Source organism: Phacochoerus africanus, chromosome 9 (assembly GCF_016906955.1).
Source record: "Phacochoerus africanus isolate WHEZ1 chromosome 9, ROS_Pafr_v1, whole genome shotgun sequence".
NCBI lineage: Eukaryota > Metazoa > Chordata > Mammalia > Artiodactyla > Suidae > Phacochoerus > Phacochoerus africanus.
The window spans coordinates 70925038-70937452 of NC_062552.1; the positions used below are offsets into that span (position 1 = coordinate 70925038).

Sequence of the window (12415 nt, forward strand, 5' to 3'; positions counted from 1 at the left end):
ATCTGGGGAACAGTTGCAAAATACATGCTGATAAGGACTTGTATTCAGAATATATTAAACACTTTCAATAATATTAAGAATCAGTTAAACATGGGAAAGAGATTTGAAGACAAGTTGATCAAAGAAGCTCTTGTATAGTAAGTGAACACATGAAACCTATTTCATTGCAGTACACTGGGGTTCAGTGGTCTTTCGTACACTAGTTTGGGATCATTGTCACCATTTATGATATTTTTTCATTCACAAAATCATTCATGGACTAAATATTTAACTTAACAAATGAATGCATTTGAGAATGTAACTCATATGCAGGGCTATTTATGTTTGTTTTAGGATATTATATCATATCCCATCTTTGTCACTGAAATTACACACTATGGTCTTACCTAAGGGAATATTTTGTAAGATCAAGTCATCATTACCAAACCATTTTATAAAACTATTCTAAACCATTTAGAAAACTATTCCTTCCCACCTCTCTCCACTGGAGCCTGGGCCCTAGACCTTGGATCCTGTTGCTCTCAAATCCATCATGACCCTTGGCCCTAATGCCCAGGTGAGTAGATAAACTGAAAGGATTTAGCTAGGGAATAGATAAGCAATCTGGACTCTTGACCAAATAGAATTCGACTCAGTATACAACATGGATGAATTTCAGATGTGTTATGCTGATAGAAGCTACAATCAGAAGACTACATTTATATGACATTTTGGAAAGGGGACAGAAAATAAATCAGCGTTTGCCAGGAAATAGAGGTGGGGAAGAGATTGTTTCCAGTGAGGCACAGGGGAACTTGGGAAGGGTTGTAAGAAATTGTTCCATAATTCAGTTATGGTGTGGGTTACATAATTATGTTTGTCAAAAATATTGATAAAAAAGAGTAGATTTTACTTTTTGTAGATTATACCTCAATAAGCATTACTAAAAAGCATAAACACAGATTTTCAATTAATAAAGCTCTTTTATCCTGATAAGCCAGAGTAGATCAACTCATTCAGTTGGCCTGATTCTTCAAAAACAATAAGCGGGGTCCCTCACCAGTCAGTTCCTTTCTCTGGATGCCCCCCCGCAGCAGCCATAATAATTCCTGTACTTTGAGAGTGGGTTTCAAAGCTTTTAAGAGTTTTGTTGTTTATGAATCAAAAGTATCTTTTTTAAGAAAAGTACAGTTGGGACTTAAAGAACATGAAGCAAAGCATATAGGACCTGGCCCCGGTGTCTCTGTGTGCACATATATTTGACAACAGTGATGCTATTTGTTGCCAGAAACCCTGCTGCCAATTCGACTGTTTCAGTTATAATATTGTACATAGCCTTGGTCTACCAGCCTTTTGTCAGAAGACTAAAGGGCAATTTGTATGCTGGTGTTCTTCATGTAAATGAGGTCATTATCCTTTTAAAGGTATAAAGTCCCCTGTATGTGATGGAGCTTTCTAAGAAACAGACTTGACCTTTCTTTCCCCTATTCCGGTGCCTGCAGAGCCTGCACTCATTAGCTAGAATTTGACTCCATGACATTTTTACTTAATTTTCTTTTTCCTCTATGTTGGACACATGGGGCAACCATTTATGTTCTTTCTTGACCTGAGATGCTCTCTAATCTCTTTCCAGCTGTGGCATTTGTCATTCAGTCACATCAGGATATGGTGACCCTTCTTTCCCCACTGCAATTCCCAACTGTTAATTGATTCATTTTAGAGAAGGAGCTAGACACAGTCCTATGGACTTAGCACCATTTAATTAGCATTAACTAGAATAGTGGAAAGAAAAGCAATTTCCTTTGGAGTGGAAATATCTTCTTTATGAGGTAGTAGAGGAAAAAAATAATAATAGTTTTTAAAGCTCTTCGTTTTTTTAAGCGCTATGATCAATGATAGACTTTACGTCAGTATTTCTTTCTATTGGTATTGATGGTGATGACAATAACTGTAAATAATATTATAATAATAATAATTGGGATTCAAACCCAGATCTTTCTGATTACAAAGCCCATACTGTTCATCATTATGCTAAGAAATTCGTGTGATAACTACCACCAGCATACCAAGGACTGTGCTAATCACCTTATGTCCTCACAGCCTAACAAGGTAAGTTTCATTAAGACAGTGTGGTAGATAGAGAAGACACTGAGTTTCAGAGAGGTGAAGCAGCTCACCCAGCGTCGCCCACTTGCTATGACTGAAATCAGAGCCCAGGAATGCTCTGACAGTGTGTCCAAGCTTCATGTTGCTGCCTGCACCACCCTGCCTGTAGATTGTTAAGGCACTAGCAAAGACATCTCTGCAAGTATCAAGGACATTGCTAGACACTTTTAAAAATGCGTAAAATGTGTTCCCTTTTATGATTCTGATGAGCTTTGAACTTGAATAGGACTTAATACATTGTAGAACCTTAGGACTGCAGGCTAGTTATATGAGTTTTAAAGGCATTGCTTTATTTATTCAACCATAGACATTAATTGATTGCTTAATATGTGCATGGAAACTCAGAGAAGGTTTCATCCCTATCTTTCAGCAATCTGCAGATATCAGGTGTGAATGGATAAAGGAATAAGGGATATCAGTATAGCATGGTACATTCTATGATACAGGCGTGCACAGGAGCTTATGAGGACATAGAAGGTGGCAATTTGTGTAAGGTGGAAGTGTGCTTATCACTGAAGGCTTCCCAGAGCAGGTGATACTGAGCTGAACTGTGGAATGGGTTCTGTTTGGCTACCTGCAGGGAAGTTGTATGCAAAGCAGAAGGGGAGGTTTGTGTGAAAAGCAGAGAACATACATCAGTAAAGGCTGGATCAAAATGTTGAGGGGAATGTTTTGGAGACTTCTTAATAAGGAGGTGGGTGGATATAATAATCTGTTTTAATTGCTCTCTTCCTTTGGTTACGTAGGGTTCCATTCTCTATCTGTTTCATCCTAGAAGCATCTTCCTGGCAGGACACTTTGCTCCTTCTATAGAAGATGTTGTGCAGTGGCCATAGAGCTTGGTTGCCTGGGAGGGAAACAAAGGATTGATTGCTCAGATGTTAACTATAACTCTCTGGGTTCATGAACCGATCGTAAATTTTTTGAGCAAGAGTTTTAGCCTTGCCATGAAAACTCCTACTGTCCTGCCGCTTGCTTCTGGTTAAAAAGAAAAAAATAAGGCAAAGAAGAAGGATCTATTTCTTCCTGAGCAGAAATGAATACATGCAAACTTCCCTAATTTTCATAATAGAACGTTGGCCTTGTCACCTGCATGCCTGGCATGTAACAAGCATAGGGACCTCTCGTTGAATGTTAATGATTATATTCTAAATACTTGGAGGTATTCAACATAATTCTGTGAACTAGCATATATAATTATTATAAAAAAACTTGTGCTAAATTAAAGAGAATATTACATGACTCCTAGGGCAAGTCAGTCAGTAGTATCTGCACCACAATCATGCTAGTAAATCTTTCCCTTTTGATTTCTTCTATCACTTTGAAGATTTATGAGCTTCTCTAACTTTCCGAAGTTGTTCTTCCTCCAGAGATTTGAAAAGCATTTCCCTCTGTTTCCTACTGGTTTTTCCATAGTTTGGTATTTTAACTTTTTACTTATCAGGTATTTCATTGATACATAAATATATATTTATATCTTTGTATAACAGAGGAGATAAGCTTCTAAATTGTGTTCAAGGAGCTAATTGTTACCAATTATTAATCATTTGTTAAATGATGTTTACCTGCTGCATTGACTTATGCTATATCTTCTGTCATATTTTAAATTCAGAGTGGATTTCTCTGATACCAGTTCTATTCTATTGATCTCTCTTTTGTCTTACACAACCACCATTTATTTTGAAATGTCATAGTTTTATAGAAAATTTTGATATTAGCTATGGCTAAATTTCTTCATTACTCTCCTTTTAAACTTTTCTGAGGAGTTCCCTGGTGGTCTAGTGGTTAGGATTAGACACTTTCCCCACTGAGGACCATATTCGGTACCTGGTCTAGGAACTGAGATCCCATATCAAGCTTATGCATGCTGTGGCTAGAAAAACAAAAACAAAAACAAAAAAATGGAAACAAAAACTTGTCCATTCTTATCATAATATTTTCTATTTTTATTACACAAGGCCTTTAGAATTATTTAATTAGGAGTTTTCATTGTGGCTCAGCAGGTTAAGAACCTGACATAGTGTCCATGAGGATGCGGGTCTGATTCCTGACCTCGCTCAGTGGGTTAAGGATCCAGTGTTGCCATAGCCACAGCCGTAGTCCAGATCTGCAGCTGCAGCTCTGATTCAACCCCTAGCCCAGGAACTTTCATATGCCACAGGTGTGGCCCTAAAAAGAAAAGGAAAAAAGGAATCATTTCATTAAGCCCAACGAGATTTTGTTAGACTATTGTAGTAGATGTTTTCATAGATTAAAAGTGAGTTTTTGAGCACGCACACACACACACACACACACACACATATATTTACCTCCGTCTATTGAAAATAACTCATTTAAAGCTTTTAAATAATCTTTGTTCATCCTTCCTAGACTTCATTTCCTTCTTGAGTTTTGGGTAATTGTTCTCCTTTTTTTTTTTTTTTTTTTTTTTCCAGTTTGAATATAGATAGTCCACTTCCAGAAATGGTAGAAACAGGAAAACAACAAAGAATAGTTTATATAGTTTTTTTTTTCTTTTTGTCTGCTAGCCTTAAACTATTTTTTCCATACTTCAGGCCTATCTCTGCCTCATTTTTTCCACATATAACATGCAGCTAAAAGGCCGTTTGTTCTGTTTCAACTTTTTAAAACTTGGCTTTCTCCTCCTGTTAGCCTTCCTAGGGTGGTTCTCTCTAGCCAGGCCCCTCTTTCCTGTCAAGCCTGAGTCTGCTGCTCCTTCTGAAGCTCCCTTCTCCTCCTCTGTTTGAGCTTATCAGAGGGTTCCCTCGGCAATTACATCAGTCCTCTAGGTACCACCTACTTTTCTCCTTAGTTAAGGTAATTTTTTATTGGACTACCCCTCTGGCCTGTGAGACCTTTTTATTCCTCTTGGATCCATATTTTTTTAAGAGTCTCTGGCCATGGACTTACAAAATATTTTCCCAGAACTTTCTGAACGGCCTAATCAGCATATCTAAATAAATTTTATGTTTTTTTCTCTTGACTGCTATAAGCTTTGCTATGATATATTCACAGCCCCCCATACTCCCATTATTGCACCTTGCTAATGTATTTCTGGTCACATATGAGTGAAAAATAGAAATTCTCATCTTTTTTTCTTCAGTCATCTAAAAGATGCTGTTGCAATCGCCTTAACGAGGAATTGTTTAACGCTCTTGTTTCTGGAGAGCTAAGGGGTTTCCCAACTCTCGTTGTCCATGTGTGTAACAACAGTGTGAACTGTGTGATTAATTTGAATAGTGGATTCATGAAGAGAGTATGTGGTACAGCAGTGCCTTGGAGAAGCAGGGACCAATGCAGAAGCAGAAAGAAATTACCAACCTCAGGGTGTAGGTGTGTATGTATTAGGTGGTGAAGAGGGGCAGGAAAGCATACATTTGCAGACTTATAATTTTACAACTGCAGTCACATACCTGGGGCTCAGTAGCATGCAAATGATTTATTGTAATTTCTGAGCTATCTGTGTCATCATGGTCAATTTGTTGGAGTCATTCTTTTTTTTTTTTTTTTGTCTTTTCTAGGGCCGTACCGTGGTATATGGGGGTTCCCAGGCTAGGGGTCTAATCGGAGCTGTAGTCACTGGCCTATGCCAGAGCCACACCAATGTGGGGATCCGAGCCGCATCTGCGACCTACACCACAGCTCATGGCAATGCCAGATCCTTAACCCACTGAGCAAGGCCAGGGATTGAACCCGCAACCTCATGGTTCGTAGTCAGATCTGTTAACCGCTGAGGCACGATGGGAACTCCTTTGGAGTCATTCTTGATATCTGTTCTGACAATGTACTAGTGATGATGAAGTGACAAGAACCCACACAATATACCACATCTTCTTAATCCATTCATTTGTCAATTTACATGTAGGTTGTTTGTTTTCATGTCTTGGCTACTGTGAATAGTGCTTCAGTGAACATATGGGTGCATGTATCTTTTACAAGGAAAGTTTAATCGGGATAAATGCCCAAGGGTGGGAGTGCTGGATCACATGGTAGTTCTATAGTTAGTTTTCTGAGGTACCTCCATACTGTTTCCCATAGTAGTTGTACCAATTTATATGCCCAGAAACAGTGTAGGAGGGTTCCCTTTTCTCCACACCCCCTCCAGCATTTGTTATTTGCAGACTTGTTAATGATGGCCACTCTGACAGGTGTGAGGTGGTACCTCATAGCAGTTTTGATTTGCACTTCTCTAACAATCAGTGATGCTGAGCATTTTTTCATGTGCTTGTTGGCCATCTGCATATCTTCTTCAGAGAAATGTCTATTCAGGTCTTTTGCCCTGTTTTCCATTGGGCTGGTGGCTTTTTTGCTGTTGAGTTGTGTATTTTGCTGTTGAGTTGTGTATGTGTATTTTAGAGATTAAGCCCTTGTCGGTTGCATCATTTGAAACTATTTTCTCCCCTTCTGTAAGTTGTCTTTTTGGTTTCTTTTTGGTTTCCTTTGTTATGCAAAAGCGTGTCAGTTGGATTAGATCCCACTGGTTGATTTTTGCTTTGATTTCTGTTGCCTTAGGAGACTGACCTGAGAAAGCATTTGTAAGGTAGATGTCAGAGAATGTTTTGGCTATGTGCTCTTCTAAGAGTTTGATGGTGTCTTGTCTTATATTGAAGTCTTTCAGCCACTTTGAGTTTATTTCTGTGCATGGTGTGAGGGTGTGTTCCAGTTTCATTGATTCACATGCAGCTGTCTGGTTTTCCCAGTGCCACTTGCTGAAAAGACTGTCTTTTTCCCATTGTCTACTCTTGCCCCCTTTGTTGAAGATTAATTGACCATAGGTGTCTGGGTTTACTTCTGGGTTCTCTCTTCTGTTCCATTGGTCTGTCTGTCTGTTTTGGTACCAGGACCACACTGTGTTGATGACTGTGGCTTTGTAATAATGCCTGAAGTCTGGGAGAGTTATGCTTCCTGCTTGGCTTGTGTTCCTCAGGATTGCTTTGGCAATTCTGGGTCTTTTGTGGTTCCATGTAAAACTTTGGGTTGTTTGTTCTAGATTTGTGAAGAATGTCATGGGTAACTCGATAGGGATTGCATTGAATCTGTAGATTGCTTTGTGTAGTATGGCCATTAATTTTTCCAACCCAGGAGCATGGACTATCTTTCCATTTTTTTGTACCCTCTTTAATTTCCTTGATTAATGTTTTATAGTTCTCGACATATAAGTCTTTCACCTCCTTGATCAGATGTATTCCTAGGTATTTAATTTTGGGGGTGCAATGTTAAGGCATAACAATAATGCCTTTTGCAGCAACATGGATGGAACTAGAGACTCTCATACTAAGTGAAGTAAGTAAGAAAGAGACAAATACCATATGACATCACTTTTATCTGGAATCTAATATAAGGCACGAATGACCTTTTCACAGAAAAGAAATGCATGGACTTGGAGAACAGACTTGTGGTTTCCAAGGGGCAGAGAGCGGGATGGACTTGGAGTTTGGGGTTAATAGATGCAAGCTATTGCCTTTGGAGTGGATACGCAATGCGATCTTGCTGTATAGCTCAGGAAACTATATCTAGTCAGTTGTGATGGAACATGAGAAAAAGAAAATATATGTTTGTGTGTGTGTGTGAGACTGGTTCACCTTGTTATACAGTAGAAAATTGACAGAACACTGCAAACCAACTATAATGGAAAAAAATAAAAATCATCACAATAGAAAAAAGAGAAAACCATAAAAAAACCCCACAAAATTATAAAGAAATATGTAGGAGTTCCCATCATTGCTCAGTGGTTAAGGAACCCAGCTAGTGTCCATGAGGATGGGGGTTTGATCTCTGGCCTTGCTCAGTGTGTTGGTGATCCAGCCTTGCTGTGGCTGTAGTGTAGGTCCTCAGCTACAGCTTCGATTTGATCCCTAGCTTGGGAACCTCCATATGCTGCAGGTGCAATTCTAAAAAGACCAAAGAAAAAAATAAAAAGAAAGATCTAGATAATCTTACAAATTACCTATAATTAAATAAAATCAGGCTTTCTAAAAATGTTTCCTCTTTTCATTATCTTATTCTCTGCTTTTCAAAATGCTCTTCATCCTTCTAGATTCTGTTCAGTTATCCCATCTTGATGAAGCTTGCCGTGATAGACCCAGGCAGCCATAGTTACCCTTTCTTTTGTGTTTTCATCCATTTGTATTGTGATTATTAATGGATCTTTTATCCCTGTTTTGTATTTGAACCCTCAGCAACAGACAGTATCCCTTGTCACGTTTTTCTATTTGTGATATATACCATATGTTAGAGGTATATGTATATTACTATATAATAGGCCCTAGATATATTTGTAAAACATAACATTAAACAACTGTATGCTTGAAGGTATTAGGCTTGCTTGACCTACATGAGCTGATCTAAGAAAGACGTGAAAATATCGTAAATTTAAATGCTTACTTTTAGATCTGTCACCACCAAATAAAAGTCCAGAGGAGTGTTTGAGGTTCAATATAAAAAAATATTTCTAATAATTTGAGATATTGCAATAAACTGATTTGTGAGTAGTTTCTATTCCACTAACGAAAGCTCTCAGGGAACAGAGGATTGTTTATATACATCTATTATGTGTGTGTGGATGAATGATAAGATGTTCAAGTGGATATGATTTCTTATGCAAAGAAACCTTAAAACTGATGAGTATGTGAATTTATATGGGGACATGGTGTGCAGAAGCTATTTTCAATATCCCAGAGGTTACGAAAAAACAAACTTACCTACAACAAATCTTAATAGTTTTTTAAAGCTTCTTAGTGTTTTGTTTTGAGCCAGACTTATCAATTGAACAACACTGGTTATCATGTAAACTCAAAGCCCAATTGGCTGTTAGTTGTGGGTTACATCTGATATTCATAAAAACTTTAAAACCAGTTATTGTTTCGAGAGGTAGGGATTTCAAAAAATGAAGCCCATGCAGAAAGTATGTTGAAAGATTTTTATCACAAACTGAATTAATTTCACTCTGTACATTATTTCATAGAGTCTTTCCTCCCCCCAGTATTTTTTGCATCTCTGAGATAAGGATGCAACTTACAATGGTGGTATGTTATATTTAACTGCAGTGTTTTAAATCTTTTCTAATGATGCATAAAATAAAGATGCCATTTATAATCAGCAAAATCTTAATATTCAGAGAATATGGTGATTTGATTCACAGTGGCTGGGAAAAGTTGTATAGTTCAGGCATCAGGCCATCTGAATCAAGATCCTGTGTTACCTAGGACAGCTCCTTAATTTTTCTGAGACTGTTTTCTCATCTGGAAAATGGAGATAATAATACCTACTTCTTAGACTGTCTATAAAAAAATGAATGCGATGACACTTGAAATGTGTTAAGCTTTTCTTCTTATATCTGTTCCAACTTGTCAGTGCCAGAACAAGTTAAGGCTTGTCCCAAATTGCCAAAATTACCAGTTAAAAAAATTACTGAGAATCTTGGAAAATGTGACACTATTTTATTTTATTATGCAAATAGTTTTGACCTCCAGAGATTATTTATTTTGCTTTGGAAGCCTCATTTCTTCCGTACTGCTAACCAAACAGTTTATTCCATTTTGTGTAACAATTTATAATGAACCTTAAAAGAACTACTGATTATCTTAGAGTTTTTGGCTCAATTACCTGTTTCAAATGCTCAATGACTAACGAAAGCATGTCATTTTCTCTTCTCCTGCACAGTGGAATATAACAATAGACTGTGAATAGAGCAAATCAAAGAGACACAAATACCAGTATAAGGGGCTCATTGTGTTTAGTTTGTAGTCCTGTCATACGGTTTTAATTTAGGTCACCTGATTGATTAGGACATACTGACAGATAGCACATTGTCCTCTCTTAGAATCTCTAGACACTTTAATATTCCTATTCTTATCTGTCCATTTTGATTCCAAATCTTAAGTGAAAATGGAATTACAGCATTCACTTTGTTTTCCTGTGCTAAGTGATTATCTCTGAAGTGCAATTTTGTGATTAGGCAAGATGGCATGCATACACTCAGCTAATGCTGATTTCCCCCAGGGTGCAGAACAGGTAAATTCATAATGAATGGATGTTGTGCTTTGATTTCAAATGCATGTGAAACCTCACCACACTTGGTAGTTTTATTTAAAAAATGTATTTAATTATTCTAAAATTAACAGGAGAATATTAAAATTGAACTTTAGAAAATGGCATTTAAACATAAGTCAAGAGTGCTAACTGCTTATGAATGTTAATCCCCTTCAGAAAGTGAAAAAACAAATATACCTGACATAGACTGGGTGGGGGGGATCCACTGAAAATCTTCTTTTTAATTGTATTCTTTCTGATTAATTAAAAAAAAGAAATCTGAATGCATCTAGGTATTACTATTGTCACATTCTAACATTCCTTATTTTGAAAACTACTGTAATTATTCACCTAATTGCTATCATGGTATTGTCATAGTTGTTTGGTCCTGAGAGGTGACATTTGATGGGGGTGGGGGGATTGGGGGAGAGAGGGAGGGGAGAAGTTGGGAATTAATGGTTCACACACAATATTTTCTTTAAATGTTTTCCTTGATGTTTTAAAACAAATTTTGTCCATGAGGATTCAACATTTACATATTGGACACATTTTGACCAAATTACAAAAGTAGATAGTTGGTACCCAAACCACACCTTTGTATTGATTTACTTAGAATACACATTGACTTATTATCATAAATTTGAAGTGAGAAACATAACAAGGCAATTTCCCGATCTTACTTCAATTGAATCCTTTTTCTAAGGAATATCTAATCAGAACTCTACGTAGGCAGTGCTCAATCAGGTTAGTCAGCTGTAGTTTTTTGCTTAGTTCCTTCTTCCCATACTTCAATCTCTCAGCCTACTGTCCAGTATACAATAAGAGCTCAATAACTCTTAGTCTTATTATTATCTTTCCATTGAGTAAAAACAGTACCTTTAGCAAGTCGCTAGTTGATTTTCGGTAATAAAGCACATTAATTTGGAATAAAGTACTTTTATTCCAGGTTCAAGGGAAAACCAACCCATTAAATTTTTAAATCTCCTTTCATAGTCCAGATACATGTTCTATGAACTATCAGTAGTGTTCTTTCTGGTTGAAATGATTCACTTTCCTGCATGTTCTGTTGTCACTTGCCCTGAGGGATGTGATACCCTCAAAGTTGTCCTCATAATTTTAGACACCTTTCCAGCAGAGATGGATTGCCTACAGTTTCAAGGTTCACTCTTTCCCACCTTGCGTATTTTTAACATGGTTAAGCACTTCATAAATGCACTCAACAGGCGATTAGCTTGCTCTATACCTGTTATCCAAGGCACCATCAGGAAAACTACAGGTGTTTATTTCCCACACCATGGGGCTGTTGGCTATAACTCTTTGGACAGAGTTAGAAAAGATAAGATGCAGAGCTCTCTCTGTGGCGTAATGGGATAGGTGATGTCTTAGGAGCGCTGGGACGTGGGTTTGATCCCAGCCCAGCACAGTGGGTTAAAGATCCCAGCATTGCTATGCCTGCAGCTTTGGTCAAGACTGAGGCTCAGATCTGGTCCCTGGCCTGGGAGCTCATGTGCCACAGGGTACAGAAAAAAAGATGCAACATTGGTATGATGAAAAGGACAGTAGTTTGGGGACAAAACACTTGTGGGTTGTAGTCTTAGTTCTAGTCAGTCACAGGACAAATTTTGTAGTGTCTTTGAACTTTAGAAGTCTTAGTTATTGCAGAATTGTTTATTTGTTTTTATCTCTTTCCTGCTGGTCTGGTAGACTCTATAAAGATGTCTTACTTATCTTTATCTCTTTAGCCCTGGCATGATGCCATTGACAACCTTGAGAAGGTTTTAAGAAGTATTTGTGGAAAAAAATAAGGCAAGAAGACAAACAGGAGGAAGAGAAAGGAAGGCATAATTGAAGGATGTATTTAGGGTCTGAGTTTTTCCCAACATTCTCTTTGCATAAAATGTTATGAAATCTGAGTTCCATTGTGGTTCAGCAGGTTAACAACCCAACATAGCTACATAGATGCAGGTTCAATCTCTGGCCTTGCTCAGTAGGTTAAGGATCTGGCATTGCCACAGGCAGCAGCCTAGTTTGCAGATGCTGCTCTGATCTGATGTTGCCGTGGCATGGCATAGGCTTCAGCAGTAGCTCTGATTCGACCCCTAGGCTGGGAACTTCCATATGCTGCATATGTGACCCTAAAAAGAAAAAAACAGTTAAACAAACAAAACCTTATGAAGCACACATAATTCTGTTCTAGGATTAATGTAAGTTTAAACTTTAAGAGTTAAGAGAAGTCATG

The 12415-nt window shown here is 37.7% G+C and overlaps 1 protein-coding gene across 1 annotated transcript in view; it reads left to right on the forward strand.

The window, feature by feature from the left end:
* PRKD1 (protein kinase D1) overlaps positions 1-12415 on the forward strand; it is a 326828-nt gene that overhangs the window by 222724 nt on the left and 91689 nt on the right.